Genomic DNA, 17,895 nt, shown 5'->3' with positions numbered 1-17,895 from the left:
TAAAGCCAGCCCTTCAAGCCTTTATCTTCCTCCATTTTAGACAACCAATGTTTCAAATGCCCATTCCAATTCTCTATCAAACTAGTACTCAGAGGAGAATATTTCTCTGCCCATTGTTGGACATTACAGACTGTAAAATGTGTTCCTTGGTCTAAAGAAATGACAGTCAGCAACCCAAATTGGTGCAGTATCTTCTGTTCCAGTTCTTTCACAGTATTCTGAGCGTTTTCATCTACCATTGGGCAGGCATAGCCCTGTCCAGAGTCAGTGTCTATTCCCAGTGTCAGGACCCATTTGTAGCCCCCCATGGCTCACATGCCAACCATGATCAGAGCCTTCCCACCAGGGAATCTGCCATATAGCCATGTGCAATCTCTGTCTCTCTCATTGACAGAGAGAACTTCTCTTACTGGCATTTTGTGCATGAGAGTACAAGAAGACTACGAGGAAATTCAACCCATCTTTACTTTGCTGCAGTGACCCCTATGTCCATACATTTCACGGACCCAGGTGGCCATCTCAAGGGAGCACACAGGAGTATCTGCTTGCTGATTCCAATCACCTACTAAACCTGGAAAGGAGTTCTTCTGATGGGCATTGACATGTCCTACTTTAATGCACCCCTCAAATTTCCACAAACCTGTGCCCTACAAGGGCATTCCTTTAATGGGCCAGGTTTCCATTGCCCTCCTGCCTGACCATATGGCCAGTCTATTGGCCAGCATCCATGAATCAATAAAAACCCAAACATAGGGGCTTATACCATTGTTCAATTCTTCCATCACTGTTAGGAAAACAGCATGCAAGTCAGCCCACCAATCTGATTTGTTTTACCTTCTTCAATCAGCGTGGTGGCCTTCCAAATAGGATGTTGTCCATTCACCTTCTAAATGCCATCCACAAACGAAGCAACTCTTTGTTGGTCAGTTGAGAGTTCTTTATAGGGCACTGTCCAAGAGACCAAAGAATCCAGCAACTCCTCACACAGTTACAGAGTCAGTCGTAGAGAAAAAGGAGCCCCCTATTCGTGAGTATCTCCTTGCACCCCCCAGGCAGCATCATCCTGTATAAACCATTTCTATTTTATTATGAAATCCTTCCAGGCACTGCCATCCACATTAGAGTGATTCTCTGACATCATCCTACACATTGAGTATTTCAGGTTTTAAGATAATTTTATGTCCTTCAGTCATAGGGGTAGCTTCAATTAATAATGTCAAATGGCAAGATAGTAAATGCCCTTCAAATGGAAATTGTCTAGTATAAATTCCCAGTAGTGATCGCTGGGAGGCACTCACAGGCTTTTTTTTTTTTTTTTTTTTTTTTTTCACTCACAGGCTTTTGTCATAAACCGCAGTCTAGGCTCCACGGGCTATCACACAGAGACTCTGTCCCTACCAGCAATCCAACTTCTATTCCACACTCCTTACTGGTTCCTATTGATCATGTCTGATTAATATTGCTCAAAGGGTAGAGTTACATGCCTTCTGTTTACGATATTAGGTAGGGGAAACATCCCCCAGATACAACGCCCATCCCCATAATACAATCAGCAAAAAGAGACGCAGCCACTTCACATAAAGCCTGTTCAAACATCAATTCTACAAACTTCAATCTTAATTCTATCAATCCTCACTGTGGCCTCCATTAGGATCACATCAACAGGCTTTGTCTTACAATATTAGAAAGGGGAAGTATTCCTGGGCCAAACACAATATCGATTCCCATAAAATATTCAGGTAAAGAAGACACAACTTCTTTACATAAAGCTTGTTTAAACATTTCAACTTTCACAATCTTATTAACTCTTACACTTTTTTTTTTTGGCTGTGCCACACGGCTTGTGGGGATTGTAGTTCCCTGACCAGGGACTGAACCCAGGCCCTTGGCAGTGAAAGCACAAAGTCCTAACCAGTGGATCGCCAGGGAATTCCCAACTCACACTTTTATACTCTAAATCTAACTGTAGCCTGTGTCAGGGCTTCACCAATATGTCTTGGTACCACAGTTCATAGGACTCCGGTATCAACCCCCTGACCATTTTACCCACTCATGTGCAAAAGGCTTTGGGTCCTTAGTAAGGGTTGAGCCAAGGTACCCTGGCCCTTTTGTCAACTGTCAACTTGATTAATCTGCCTAACCACTGCCCCAAGTGACTGCTGGCGAGGTTCCTCATTGTAGTCTCTGCCTTCTGGCTTTTTACTTCTCCAAACTGGGATAAATAGAGCAGACTTGTTTGGGATCCCTACATGCTGGGGGACCAGCAGGAGATCCCTTTGGCTAACACCCAGTCTTTGGTACTGCTGTATTAAAACCTTTAACCCCATCAATGTCCATTTTATTCATCCCACTTCTTTTTGTTGTTTTTTAATTAACATCTTTATTGGAGTATAATTGCTTTACAATGGTGTGTTAGTTTCTGCTTTATAACAAAGTGAATCAGCTATACATATACATATATCCCTGTGTATCTTCCCTCTTGCGTCTCCCTCCCTCCCACCCTCCCTATCCCACTCCTCTAGGTGGTCTTCATCCCACTTCTTAACAACCATCTAAATAAAGGTTTCCACCCTGCTGAGACAAGTCCTGTGACTCTCCCCTTTCTGTTTCACCTTTCTTTCACCCCTATCAATATTTGCTTAATTCACCTTATTCCTTAATAACCATATAAAAATTTCCACCCTGCTAAGACCAGTCTCTTGATTCTTTCCCCTGCTTTGGCTTGTTCTCTTGTCCCTGGAACGGGGGTCAGAGACCAATGGAAAACCAAAGCCAATAGAAAACCAAGAAGGGATTCCATTGAAAGGGGAAGGAAAAGTTCATGGCATTTTGCACACACACGCTTCTCCCCCATCTCAGTGTAGTTAGGTGGAACTAGGAGAAAACCTAGTTCTGGTTTGCCTGGGGCCTGCCTGAGGAACAGATTTCTGTCTCACCAGACTTGGAGCACTGACAGGCATGTTGGCATAGCTTGGAAGACACTGAAAAGGTAGGCAGGTTTCACAGCACAGTAGCTACAGAAATTCTGCAGTTCAGCAGGCAGATGTCTGGGAGAGCAAGAAATTACAAGCTTCTGAGAAGAAATAAGGACAAGCAGTGTAGAGAAATTGAGACAGTTAAAAAGTACACACACAAGTCCAGAGAAGATACATCACTAGAAAAGGATGGGGAGGTCCCAAACTTCCAGGTGGGCTGATTGGTGAAAGTATTCTGCTAAACGAAGCCAGTCCATTAAGACCGGGACAGGAAGTTGTTTTGTTAAATGGCCAAATCTCAGCAACAGATCACAAACTACACAAAGAAACAAGGAAACATGGCCCAATCAAAGGAACAAAATAAAACTCCAGACTGGACCCAAAAGAAAAACAGATTGCTGAATTTCTTAATGAAAATTTCAAAACTACTTCTTAAAGATATTCAATTAGCTAAAAGAAAACACAGATATACAACTAAACAAAATCAGGAAATGCATGAACAAAATGACAGTATCAACAAAGAGATAGAAATTATAAAAAAGAAGCAAACAGAAATTCTAGAGCTGAAAAATATAATAGCTGAGCCAACCTTACCCTGATACTAGAGCCGGACAAAAACACTAGAAGAAAATTAAAGACCAATAGCCTTGATAAATATGAACACAAAAATCCTCAATAAAATACTAGCAAACTGAATTCAAAAGCACATTGAAAGGATTATACACAACAAAGTAGGATTTCTGGAATGCAAGAATAGTTCAACATGTAAAAATCATGTAAAATAAAACATGTTCATATTAATTGATGCAGAAAATGCATTTAACAAGATTCAGATAGACGACAATTCAGAGTCAGGAAACACCTGGTTGAATCACTGCACTTCTAAAAGATATCATGGCAGGAAAGCCAAATTCAGCTCGCCGATTCCACACACAGTTCACCTGGGAACAGCTTGGAGCACTAAAAGATACATTTGAAAAGACCGTGTACCCAAATTGGTTCATCATAAAAGAACTTTCTTCAAATATTCATCTTGATGAGTCAGTAATAAAGACTTGGTTTAAAAACCAGCGTGTCAAAAGGAGGAAGGAGGATCAAGCTCAGCGAAATCTGTCACTAGAAGACCCGCAACAGGTCATTTCAGTGAAAGGGGAAGAGATGCCCTTACCTGGCACTTCAGGAAACACTCATCCCATGAGTCCCAGCCTTTCAGATGCTCCCTGTCATGAACTACATGAGCCTTTCTGTGTTGAGCAACATGAAGGGGCTGCCAGCACTCCACACCGTTCCTCCTGTGATTTTCTGCCTGATGATCTCCAACAGATACGTTTCAGAGACTCTGCTCTTCCTTGGGCCTCCATTCCTTACGACGTGGATCAACTTATACAATTATATGTCTTACCTGAGGATGATGATTCCAGCAGTCTAGATCAGTACCTCTTCCCAAAGTGCTCCAGTTGAGGGAGTATGGCAGGCACTGATCTCCAGAGTGATGGCAAACAAACACATCCATGGATCCTCAGAAAGTTCTGTGATCCAAATCTTGATCAACTGAGATACATTTCTAAACACCTTTAATGGGTCCACTTCAGTCTAAACAGGTCACAGCCCAGGAATTTTTTTTTTTTTCTGAAAGAATAAATCCTTCTATCTTTCATCATTACCAACAATTTCTGTCCTCTAAGTGCCTCCTTAACCAAACTTCAGTATAAAGGACAGTCATCAGGTGTCTTTGGAGAAATAGCAGAAACCAACTAGTTTTCCTAGCTTGTCCCAGTTGAGCTAGCTCCGTTAATACCATGTAAAAATACCTATTTCGCATGAACCATCTTAATCTCCTAAAAAAAAAAAAAAAAGGATTTAGGAGTGTAACATTAGCAACAGAGTGGACTAGGTGGTCCCAGCACTTGTACCTGACAAAAAACAATGATTTAATAATTATCCACTGGGCTTCCCTGGTGGCGAAGAGTCAGTGGTTGAGAATCTGCCTGCCGATGCAGGGGACATGGGTTCCTGCCCCAGTCCGGGAGGATCCCACATGCCATGGAGCGGCTGGGTCTGTGAGCCATGGCCGCTGAGCCTGCGTGTCCGGAGCCTGTGCTCTGCAATGGGAAAGGCCACAACAGTGAGAGGCCCGCGTATCGCAAAAAAAAAAAAAAAAAAAAAAATCATCCACATTAAAAAAAATAATAATAATAATAATTATCCACTGATGAAAACAGCTCTGGGAGAGCTCTGGAGTTCAATTAAGAAGTGGCAGGGTAACAGGCACATGAAAAGATGCTCGACATGGCTAATCATCAGAGAAATACAAATCAGAACCACAATGAGATACCAACCCACGCCTGTCAGAATGGCCAACATCTAAAAGAACACAAATAACAAATGTTGGCGAGGACATGGAGAAAAGGGAACCTTCATACACTGTTGGTGGGAAATGTACAGCCACAGTGGAAAAGAGTATGGAGCATCATTAAACATGGGTTCTATAGCAAATATTTTATAATAACTATAAATGAAGTATAACCTTTAAAATTTGTGAATCACTGTATTGTACAACTGTAATTTGTATAATATTATACATCAACTATACTTCAATATTTTAAAAAGCAGCAGCAAAAAAAAAAAAACAAACAAGATTCAACACCGTTTCACGATAAAAACACTTAATAAACTAGGAATAGAAGGAAACCATCTCAACATAACAAAGGCCATATATGAAAAAATATCACAACTAACATCATATGAAATAGTGAAATACTGAAAACTTTTCCTCTACCAACAGGATCGAGATAAGGATGCCCACTCTGGCCATTCTACTCAACGTAATACCAGAAGTCCTAGCCAGAACCTTTCGGCAAGAAAAATAAATAAATAAATAAAAGGCATCCAAATTGGAAATGAAGAAATAGCATTACCTGCTTGTGGATGACATGATCTTATATGTAGAAATCCCTAAAGATTTTTTAAGAACCTGTTAGAATAAACAAATTCAGCAAAGTTGTTGGAATCTAAATTAACACACTAAAATCTATTCATTTTAGTTGCATTTCTATACACTAACAATGAACAACATGAAGTGGAAATTAAGTAAACAATTCCATTTACCACAGCATTGAAAAGAATAAAATATTTAGGAACAATCCTAACCAAAAAGGGGAAAGAGTTGTAAACTGACAAAAAAACATTAATGAAAGCACTTTAAAGAAACATCAAAAAATGTAAAGACATCTCAGGTTCATAGACTGGAAGACTTAATGTTGACAGTATGTCAATACTACCCAAAGTAATATTCAGATTCAATGCAATCTCTATCAAAATCCCAATGGCATTTTTGGCACAAATAGAAAAAGCCACCTAAAAATTCACATGTTATATCAAGGAACTCCAATGGCCAAAACAATTTTGAAAAAGAACAAAGTTGGAAGACTTACACTTCCTCATTTCAATACGTATTACAAAGCTACAGAAATCAAAACAGTATTGTACTGGCATTAAAGACAGACATATAGATCAATGAATCAGCATAGAGTGCCAGAAATAAACCTTCATGTATACAGCCAGGTAATTTTCAAAAAGGGTGCTAAGACCACTCAGTAGGGAAAGGACAGTCCCTAACAAATGGTGTTGGAAAAACTGGATATCGTGCACAAGGATAAAGTTGAACACTTATCTTGCACCATATACAAAAATTAACTCAAAACATACCAAAGACCTAAATGTAAGAGGTAAAATTATAAAACGCTTAGAAAAAAACACAGGGGAAAAGATTCATGACATTGGATTTGGCAATGATTTCTTGAATATGACACCAAAAGCAGAGGCAACAAAAGCTAATACAGACAAATGGGACTACATCAAACTTAAAACTTCATCAAAGGATATAATCAACAAAGTAGAGAGGCAATACATGGAATGGGAGAAAATATTTGCAAGTTATATCTTACAAGGAGTTAATATCTAGAATATATAAAGAACTCCTATATCTTAGTAACAAAAAAAGTAACCCAACTAAAAAGTGGACAAAAAACATGAACAGTCATTTCTCTAAAGATATACAAATGGCCAATAAGCATACAAAAAGATGCTCAACATCACTAATCACTAGGGAAATGCAAACCAATACCATAATGATTTATCACCTCATACCCATTAGGATGACCACTATCAAAAAACAAAAAACAGAAAATAACAAATGTTGGTAAGGATGTGGAGAAATTGGAACCCTTGTGCACTGTTAATGTGAATATAAAATGGTGCAGCCATTATGTAAAACAGTATGATGGTACCTCAAAAAATTAAAAACAGAACTACCATATGATCCAGAAATACCACTTCTGAGCATTTAACCAAAAGAATTGAAAGCAGGGTCTCAAAGAGACACCCAGGTTCATAGCAGCACTATTCACAATAGCCAAGAGGTGAGAGCAACTCACATGTCCACCTACAGATGAATGGATAAAGAAGATGTGGTATGTATCTACAATAGAACATTATTCAGCCTTAAAAGGAAATCTTATCACATGTTACAACATGGATGAAACGAGAACATTATGCTAAGTGGAATAAACCACTCACAAAAAGACAAATACTGTATGATTCCACTTACATGAGGTGTCTAAAGTATTTAAATTCATAGAAACAGAAAGTAGGATGGTGGTTACCAGGAGTGGGTGGAGGGGAAAATGGAAAGTTGATGTTTAATGGGTATAGTCTTAGTTTTGTCAGATAAAAATGTCCTGGAGATTAGTTGCACAGCAATGTGAATATACTTAACACTACTGAAATGTACACTTAAAAGTGGTTAAGATGGTAAATTTTATTTCATGTGTTTTTTACAATTAAAAATAACAAAATTTAAAGCAAGCATTATCAGAGAAAATGAGGGTAACTTCACGGGGAAAAAAGGTGGGACTCATCAGAAAGATATAATAATTTTAAACTTTATGCATCTAACAATATAACTTCAAAATACAGTAAAAAGTAATAGAATTATAGAAATTGACAAATCTATCGTAACAGTAAGAGATTTCAACACACCTCTTCCAGTAACTGATGGTCAAGCAGACAAAATTACTGAGACTTGAACAACAGAACTGACATGTTTGACCTATCCTACTGTAAAGGGAGACAGGGAATGACATTAGCACGGTGGTGGAATAGGAATGCATCTCCCTAAACAAACAATGATTTGGAAGGCAACTACAGACAAAAGTGCCTTTGTGAAAGCCTTGGGATCCAGATAGGAGGTTGCAAAACCCCAGTGAACCCCAAGGCCAAGGATAGCTGCTCTAAAAAGGCAGGCCCACACCCTGGTGGCAAGCTCATATGGGTTCTGCCAGCAAACTGAAAGCAGCCCCAACTCCCTACAGACTCAGCTCCAGACCTGCCTGGTCACGGTCCTGTAACCATCTGACAAGGGACCCAGGAGGAATCATGCATCCGTACCCCTAGTAATAGGCCTACCATCCTTGGACCAGACTACAGATCCTGAAGCAGCCCTATGACCTGGCTCTAGCCCTGCTCCCAGTCCTGCTCACCCAGGGATCCAGCAACACCCATCTGTGCCCCTGGCAGCAGGCCTGCCAACCTTAGTGCCAGCTGTGGGTCCTGAAGTGGCACTGAGACTTGGTTTCAGCACTGCTCCAGTGTGGTCCTAGAGGCAGTCCTGCCCACCTGGGGATCTGGCAGGAACCAACCAACCAGCCAAAAGCATTTAACCATAAAGAAAATGACTGATAACTTCTACTACATTTAAATTAAGAACTTTTCAGCCCATCAGAATAAACTCAAAAATGGGAGAAGTTATCTGTAACAAATATAAGGGATTAGCATCTAGGAGGTAAGAATAATCTAGGATATATAAAGAAATCCCAGACACAATTAAGAAAAACACAAATAACACAACAGGAAAATGGGCAAAATGGTATCAGGAGGCACTTCTCAAAGGAAATACAAAAAGAAGACAGACAGGAAAAGATGCTCAATCTCATTACTGTCCAGGAAATGAAATTAAAACGACAATCAGATATCATTTCACAGACACCAAGTTGGCAAAAATTTTAAAGGCAGAGATTGTCAAGTGTTGAAAAGGACAGTGAGTAATGCAAGAGGCCACATACGGCTGAAAGGAGTGTAGACAGTGTGCTAGTACCTACTAAAGCTGAACATGCACAAACCCACGCACCCAGCAGTCCACCCCAGGTATTTACCCTAGAGCAGGGGTCCTCAGCCTCGACACTCGCATTAGGAGTCAGACAATTCTTTGGTGCGTGGGAGAGCAGGAGGAGATGGGAAAGCTGTCCTGTGCATTGTAGTAAGTTTAGCAGTGTGCCTGGCCTCTACCCGCTAGAGACAGGAGCACACCACCTCCCAGTTATAACAACCAAAAGTGTTTCCCTTTCTTCCCTTACCCCATCCCACCTCACCTCCCTCACCCCTGTTTGAGAATTACTTCATCTGTGCACCAGGAGACCAGGACAAGAATGTCCACTGCAGCACTGTTTATTTAGAGGAGCAAAAACTAGAGACAGCCCAAACGCCCATCAACAGAATGGATGCAGTGCAATACCACAGAAAAAGTGAGTGAAGAACTTTAGCCACACACACGACTGAATGGATCTCAAATAAAAGACAATAAGCAAAAAAAAAAAAAAAGAAAGAAAACTTGCTACATGGTTTCATTTTATAAGGATCAAAAAGTTAAACAAAACTAAAATATTATCTGGAGACACATACACATTGTAAAACTATAAAGAAAAGCAAGGAAATGATTAAGAGGAACTTCAGAATATTAGTTACCTCTGAAGAGAAAAGATGCAACTGGGGCAGACATACAGGGGATTTCTAAGATTTCGACAAGGTTCTATTTCTTTTTTTTTTTTTTTTTTTTTCTTTTTGCGGTATGTGGGCCTCTCACTGTTGTGGCCTCTCCCGTTGCGGAGCACAGGCTCCGGATGCGCAGGCCCAGCGGCCATGGCTCACGGGCCCAGCCGCTCCGCGGCATATGGGATCCTCCCAGACCGGGGCACGAACCCGTATCCCCTGCATCGGCAGGCGGACTCTCAACCACTGCGCCACCAGGGAGGCCCCAAGGTTCTATTTCTTAAACTGAGTGGAGTGTTCAAAGTTCTTTCATGACTCTTTAAACTGTTCCTATGCATCTTATATGTTTTTGAATGCATATTTTGCACAGTTATACATGCACTCACAAAGGCACAGGGACATTCCCACACATCTGAGCAAATATGATCAAGTTGACCCATTCAATGTCCTTTGAGAAGACCACTCTCTGCAGTGACACGGAAGTGGCAGGCAGAAGGCATTCATCTGTGGTGCTCCAGAGCACATATATCTTTTGCAGTTAGAGGAAGAAAATTAGAATACAGTCATCTCCGCACTCAACACTTTGTGTCTCTCATGAAGAATCTCCTTATAGAATCCTCATAAAATCATTTACCTAAATTTTCTCAAAGCCCAGCTAGTCTGCATCCCAGCTTGTCAACCCAGTACCTCTGATCACCCATGTCCTCCTCTGGCCCACTTGACAGTGCACTTAACTTCCTCTAAGCTTGTGAGAAGAGCTCACTGCCCAACCAGACCACAAGCTCCAGGCATCAAGGAAGTGAGTCCCCACAGGCATTCAATGAATCTGTGTATGTAACCACAACCTCTACAGGGCTCCTGCCTCCCTTCTCTTCTGACCTTCCTTGGCACTCACACAGGCTGGTTGCAGATGCCAGGTGTCTGAGGTATGGGAAAAAGACTTTGGTCCTGCAACTCCCCAACCTCCCATTCACACGTATGCAGTCTGGTAAGAATGTGGACTATGGAGCCAACAGGGGTGAGCTGTGTGACTGTGGGCAAATCACTTACCTTCTCTATGCCCTCATCTCCTCACCCACAAAATGGGATCTGCATGGTACCAACCCTTGTAGGGTGTTATGAGGATGAGAGTCAATGCCTGTGAAGCACACACAACAGGCCTGGCTCTACAAGTGGTAGCTATTTTTTCAGATCCACAACCCTTCACCTACAATTCTCAAAAGTCAAAAATGTTGTGAAAACTGAACATAATTTCAAAATTTGGGCAACAAACTGCCTGGCAGCAAAACCTGAAAATATCTGAGGCTCTTTATAATACCTATTTCTATTACTTACTATAGATACTGATAGATATTGCTAAGGATATCCTATATTTGATTAAGGAGTGCTTCAGTGTGACTCTGATAAAATTCAAACATTCTGACTTTTCCCCATGTCTGGTTGGGTTTGAGTCAGAGAGTATGACCTGTGTTACCATTTCACAGTCACACCACTCTCAGCAGCTCATCTCATCACCTTTTCCTGACCCTTATCCACTCACCAACATTCAGTAACAGCCCCCAACCAGTCATTCCCACACCAGCCCATCCTCATAGCCTAGGGAGAATTTCCCGAGGTCACAATCCCACGAGCCCTGGAAATAGGTCAAGGCCCCTAACAGCTGGGTCCCCAGCCTTCTCCCACCTGGGCTCAGGCCAACTCACATCCTGCAACCTCCTTCTCCAAGTTGAGGCTTCCTCTATCACAGATTTCACCTCAATTACAACACATGACCCCACCACATGCCCTCTGATGGCAGGGCAGGTGCAGAATTTATTCACCTCTGCATCCCCAGAAGCCAACACAGCTCCTGGCATGCAACAGGCACCCAATAAATACTTGCTGAACTGAACAACTTGTGCTGCTAAGAAAATGGCCATACTGCAGGGCATCCTCCTCATCCTGTAGCAGGCCTTCATCTTCATCTTCACTTTCTGGCTTTAAGACAGCTATTTTAAAAAGTATTAGGAACTCTTAATATTTGATTGCCCCTAACCAAAATGCATTCCCAAAGATTCTTTGAAACTCTGCATAGGAAATGTCTATCAGTGGAGACCCAATTGATACAGTGGACTGGATGTGGGCGGCTTGGAGCTGTGTTTTGCGCATATTGGGATGGAAATTCTTTTTTTTTTTTTTTGCGGTACGCGGGCCTCTCACTGTTGTGGCCTCTCCCGCTGCGGAGCACAGGCTCCAGACGCACAGGCTCAGCGGCCATGGCTCACAGGCTTGGCCACTCCGCGGCATGTGGGATCTTCCCGGACCAGGGCACGAACCCGTGTCCCCTGCATTGGCAGGCGGACTCTCAACCACTGCGCCACCAGGGAAGCCCCTGGAAATGCTTTTGAGATAACCCAGAAAGGTAGCGATAGGCCACAATCCCTGTGGGTCTGAGACGGAGAAATGGCCTGGGCTGAAGTGATAAATAAGTGAGTTTTCTGAGGATTTATGGAATGCTCAAAGCCACAAGAATCCTTGAAGCCACAAGAGATCATGCAAGGGAGGAAGCCCACACTGAAAGTGAAGCTGGCCAAGGAGGGCATCTGCAGAGATCTGAGGGAGGAGGTTGACTTGAGAGGTAGGAGGAGAACTAGGAGAGGCTGAGCAGCCAAAGGCCAGATGGGTCAAGGCACAGAGGGTGACCACCTATACCAAAGCTGCCGGAAGGCTCAGCTGGACGTTCTCAACTGGCCCTGGCATCCAAGAAGAAAAGCCTCTTTGAGATCTGGTGGTCCCAAGGGCCACTCTGAAGGATCTTGGAGGTAAGGGGGCTTCTCCTGTTTAAAATATAAATTTTTCCAATGAGACACGACAACTAAATGCATCTAAATCCTGACTTGGATCCTATACTACAAAAAGGAAATGGACAAGAAGAGCAAAAAAAATCTGAATAAGGCCTGTAGATGTTAGGTGTCCTGGTTTTGCTAATTTTTCTGTTAAATAAGATGTTAACATTTGGGGAACCTAGGTGACTAGAATGTGGGAATTCTTTGTACTAGTTTTAAAACTTTTTTCAAATTCTTAAGTTACTTCAAAGAAAATTTTTTTAATAAGACATTTTATAAACGTAAATGCCTCAAAGCTAAGCCAGGTGTACCACAGCTCAGGAATGGCCTTTGTGAAACGGGGCCCTCCTCCTTCTTCTCCTACCCATCTCAATACCAAACAAAAAGGGGGGGAAAGGGGAAAACAAAGACCCTATGCAACGTCTGCGATCCCAGAAGCAGGCAGAAACTATAAATGCGAGAAATTCCCTGCACCCAGCGCGCCCCGCGCGGAGCCGCCCCTCCCCCTAAGGGGCGTGGGGTGGGAGCCGCACCCCACCCACCCCGCCCGACCCCGCCCGACCCCGCCCACAGGTGTCCGCCCACGCCGCCCCCAATCCGACCCGCGTCAGCCTGACCCAGCCCCAGCTCCGCCCACAGTCCGTCCGGCCTCCAGCCCGGGCCCGCCCCCGATTCCTACCAAGGGTCCCAGCCACTCCTCCCTTAATACATCCTGCTTTTAGCAGGCCCCGGTCCCGCCCACAGCCCGGCCTCGCCCAAAGTCTCCCGCCCCCAAGCCCGCTCCGCCCCAGCGGGGTCCTCCCCTGTCCCAGCCCAGCCTCCCCGTCCCGCAGCGAGAGCGCCCCCGTGCGGCCCTCTGAGCTCCGCGCCCGGGCGCGGAGGTCCATTGTCCCTGTCCCGGTCCCACCTACCCATCGTCCGCCCGCGGCAGCGAGGGCCAACGCCTCGGGCACCGTTGAGAAAACGCAACGCCAGGGCGCGCCGCTCCCACATCCAAGAGGGGCCCAGTCGGCGGTGCAAGCGGGACGACGCCTACCTGCGCCGAACGGACCGGAGCCTCGTGGGTTCGCGCCAGATACCACCGGCAGCGCGGAGCCCAGAGTGCCGCTGCCCCGCCGGCGTCGGGCGTCGCGGCCGCGCAACGTCCGGCACGAGAGCGCTCCGTTCGCCTCGGCCCGCCTTCTACTCTCCGCCCAGGACACGCCCCTGTCCAGGACACGCCCCCGATTCAAGCGACCATCGAGACATTGGGGCCTCCGCGGCGCCTAGAGGGAACGCAGAAGTTCCTCTGAGGCAGGGCCCAAGACGGCAGAAATATCTTCTGCCCCTCTTGCAGCCCCTTCTCGTCCTGTCTCCTTACCTGCTAGCCTAGGCACTTTCCTCGCTATTACTCAGGAGGGCACGAAGTCTTTTTTTCTTTCTAGGTCGGTGGTTCTCCAATGTAGATCCAGACCAGTGGCAGCTTCACTTGGGAACTTGATAGAAATGCAAATCCTGGGGCCCCACCCCAGACCTACTGAATCAGAAACTCCGAGGCCAGGCCCAACAATCTGCGTTACTGGACCAACCTCACGCCCTGGACTTTTGGTCTGGATAATTCTTTGTTGTGGGGCCCTGTCCCATGTATTGCAGGTAGGATCACCTGATAAAATATAGGGCGCCAAGTTAAATTTGAATTTCAGATAAAAATATACTCTAAAATTAATCTTGGAGTTATGTATTTCATCTGACAACCCTACCCACAGGTATTTTTATTTGCTAAATCTGGCAGCCGTGATTTTAGGATTTTGAGCATCCCTCGCCTCTACCCACTAGGTGCCAGTAGCACACCACACCCCTGCTCCACCAGTTACAACTAAAATTGTCGCAGACAAGGTACCTTGCGCGCAGCGGGGGGGGGGGGGGGGGGGGCGGAGAGAAATCGGGGCGGGGGAATCCCCCTTCCAGCCTGGACCACTCCCATCGCCTCCCCATACACACACTTTTGAGACTGCTCCATAAAGTATATAGGAAGTGACTTTACAGAAAAGGGTGCCTTGGCCTCCAAGCGTTTTTCTAAACACAAAAATCCTTGGGACCAAACTGTGCTAAACATTCAAGAAGAGGGCCAAGTAGTGAAGGTTTTGTATTTGCTTCTCCACCCTGGCACTTCTCATAAGGGTTTTGGTCACTGTAAAGTGTAAACCACTTGGGTCAGAAAAATAAGTTACCATGCCCATTTGTGAGATTCTGGAGCCAAGGGCACACTCAAGTTTGTCATTGTTTTTTCCACAAATACGTATTGTTGCCATGCAGACCAGATACAGCGGAGAACAAAAAGTTCTTGTTCTCATGGGACTCACTTTTTAATAGAGGAGGCACCCAAGAAACAAATAGTATCAAAAGTGATAGGTGCTGTGAAGAAAAATGAAGCAAGTTAAGGGGGTAGAAGATGAGCTCTGGGAGGGTGGGGTACTATTTTAGGTAACATAAATGCAGTGTTTCCTACCTTCCTTTGTTCCCCAGAACCTACATCCCATTCATTCATTCATTCAACAGGCATCTACTGAATGCCCACTCTGTGACAGTCACTGCTTATATTCCAGTGAGAGAAACAGACAATAAACAAACAAGTGAAATATATGGTATGCAAAGTGGAAAGTTCTATGGAGAAAAAAAAATCAGGGAAGCGGAATGTTTAAATTGTGTGGTCATGGAAGTTCTCCCTGAAAAAATTATATTTGAGGGAAAAGCCAAAAGATATGGAGAATAAGCCATGCAGAATTCAAGGAGGAAAATACTTGAGACAGGGAGAACGGCATGTTCAAAGGCCCTGAGGTGGGAGCAAGCCCAGCACTTTGAAGGAACAGCATGGCTGGAGATGAGTGAACAAGGAGAGTCAAAACAATGAAGTTGAAGAAGTGATAAATCATGTGCCAGGTATGTGGCCAGCCTCTGTGTGTGCTTGGGGCTCTAGCAGAGGAGGAATGCAGACTGATGAAGCCTTTATAAGTGCCCTCTGAGGTGAATCAAAGATGGCAGAAGGAGGTTTGGTGGGAGGTAAGGGGTTTGGTGTTACTTGCATACTAGAATCCTCATTCTTTTGGGACCTTGTTTAGCAAATTAGTGGAGGTTACTGACTGGCTTGTCTTTTCTAGATGAAGAAACACCTATCCAGCTCATACCCACCTTTGTCTTAATGAATGGTTAGGATCCTGACCTAAGCCATTTTCTCCTTGGTGACTTGGACTAAGGAGAAAATGCGCAGTAAAAATCTGAGATTTTGCTTGGGTGACTGGATTGTTCCACTCAGAATTTAGGTTCCTCACTCCCATATGAATAATGGAAATATTCACAACCCCTAGCTGATACATAGCGTTTAACCTGGGGAGGGATTACACTGAGGCTTCCCCCTCCATTCTAGGTCCCCAATTCCTTCCTCCTCATATCATAGAAAGGGTGTAGGAAAGGACTTCACTATTCATACAGCAATACGTGTGCTGAAGACTGTGGCTCTTCATTCATGAATGACCTCAAATAGAGGATGGAGGAATCTGAGAATAAGAAGCAAACACTCTTCCAGAATGAACAGCATACAAACCACCAGAAACATCAGGTCCCTATTTTGGGCTATTAGGATCATAGAGATTTGGAGAAGGAGGAATCTAAGATACTGGGAGAAATAAGTATAGAACAAAAACGGTGAAAAAAGATCGTCATGAAAAGATGGACTGAAGGTGGAGAAGAGAGGGAAGAGGAGAATGATGAAGTAGTGGGTGACAGTGTCCTCCAGGTGAGCCCATCTAGTGGCTCAGGTTCTCTCTCCTTGACTGGTGTTACCTTAAAACAGTAAAACAGCCAACTATTTTACCTGCAAAATGGGTTATTTGGGAGCAGCAAAGAACTGTAATTTGGGACATGCAATCATGGCGAACCACCTGCAAGTCCCGTAAAGCCAAGGAGAAGAAACTGTTTTATAGAGGAGAAGGGAAAGTTGGGAGGGGCTGTTACAAACAAAAAGTCCACTGAAGTATGGTGGCTTTTCATTGTCTGAGTTGTGACAACTTCACATTGGCTGTGCTGTTGCCAAAGAAGGAGAAAAATCTTTCTTCCTCATGCTGGCAGTGGTAAAGTAGGGTCATTTCCAGCCAAAGATGCAAAGTATGTGCCTCTTCCTACTAAGATTCGTATTGACTCAGTGGTACATGTGTGGCGCTCCCCCTTGTGGCCTCTCAACTCTAATACAGTAAAGTTCCCTTTTATTAATTTTCACACTGGACTGCCTTCTTGGAGTATATTGAAGGAATTTTTTTTTTTCAATAAAGAAACCGTTTCTTTACTTGTGGTATTGGAGGTTTTAATCAGCCTTGTGGTGAGTTGAATGGTGCCCCCTCAAAAGATATGTCCACCCAGAACCTCAGAATATGACCTTATTTGGAATAAGAGTCTTTGCAGATGTAATAAAGGTAAAGTGAAATCATCATGGATTAAGGTGGGCCTTAAATCCAATGATGAATGTCCTTGGTGTTTTTTGGCTTGTGGCTGCATCAGTCCAATCTCTGTCTCTTCCTCACGTGTCTTTTTTTTTTTTTTTTTTTTTTTTTTTTGCCACACACACAGCATACAAGATGTTAGTTCCCCAACCAGGGATTGAACCTGCGTGCCCCCTGCAGTGCAAGCACGGAGTCTTAATCACTGGGCCCCCCAAGGAAATCCTTTCACATGTGTCTTTGCGTGTCTTCTGCTTTTCTGTCTCCTATAAGGACATCCATCATCCCACCTCTGTGTTTTAAGCTGTTGCTCATAGTATTATGGCAAAAAGAAAACAAAAAATGTGTTCTGTGAGTCGTTTAGGTTTAGGGCTCAACATAATGGGGTCTTAGTTTTCATGTATTTAAAAATGTTATAGTCACTTTTGTAGCATATTTTTATTTCAGCTGGAGCTTTTTTATGGCTTTGGTTAAAACTTAACTTTATTTCTTGTTTCTCTTAAACACACTTTATGCCAAATTTTGTTGAGTTCATCATATGCCCACAGTGACTAGCATGAAATTTGCCAACTCTTATATATGCTGCTGAGTATAACTCAAACTTTCATTTATTGCTTAATTCTTCTTATGGCTGTGACCCATGAAGGTGAATTGAGCAAGGAGCAATGAGATACATAAACAGAGTGCCCCATGCCTGCTCCTTTCAGCTCTTTATAATCTAGAGAGCGTTCTCCCTGCAATGTGGATGCTAGCACATGTAATTTTACCAAAAATTAATTAAAAAATCAAGACCAAGTCTAC

General features: G+C 43.6%; 1 protein-coding gene across 8 annotated transcripts in view; it reads right to left on the bottom strand.

Annotated features, from left to right (window-relative positions):
- The window catches only part of PGBD2 (piggyBac transposable element derived 2), a 32,825-nt gene extending 19,059 nt beyond the window's left edge, over positions 1-13,766 (bottom strand). For 2 of the 8 annotated variants that reach the window (XM_060092633.1, XM_060092640.1), the window contains exons 1-3: positions 13,537-13,766; positions 4,378-4,813; positions 4,144-4,281 (exon numbers count right to left, since the gene is read on the bottom strand). The gene's annotated coding sequence lies outside the window, so the exon portion shown is untranslated. Of the gene's footprint in view, positions 1-4,143; positions 4,316-4,377; positions 4,869-13,536 lie in introns of those variants that run through there. The other 6 variants (XM_060092634.1, XM_060092635.1, XM_060092639.1 and 3 more) reach the window with 6 other exon arrangements.
- Between the last annotated feature and the right edge of the window lie 4,129 nt (positions 13,767-17,895).

The sequence above is a fragment of the Mesoplodon densirostris genome, chromosome 3 (assembly GCF_025265405.1).
Source record: "Mesoplodon densirostris isolate mMesDen1 chromosome 3, mMesDen1 primary haplotype, whole genome shotgun sequence".
Lineage (NCBI taxonomy): Eukaryota > Metazoa > Chordata > Mammalia > Artiodactyla > Ziphiidae > Mesoplodon > Mesoplodon densirostris.
The sequence above is the reverse complement of the archived record's forward strand: the minus strand, read 5'-3'. Positions and strand labels throughout refer to the sequence as shown.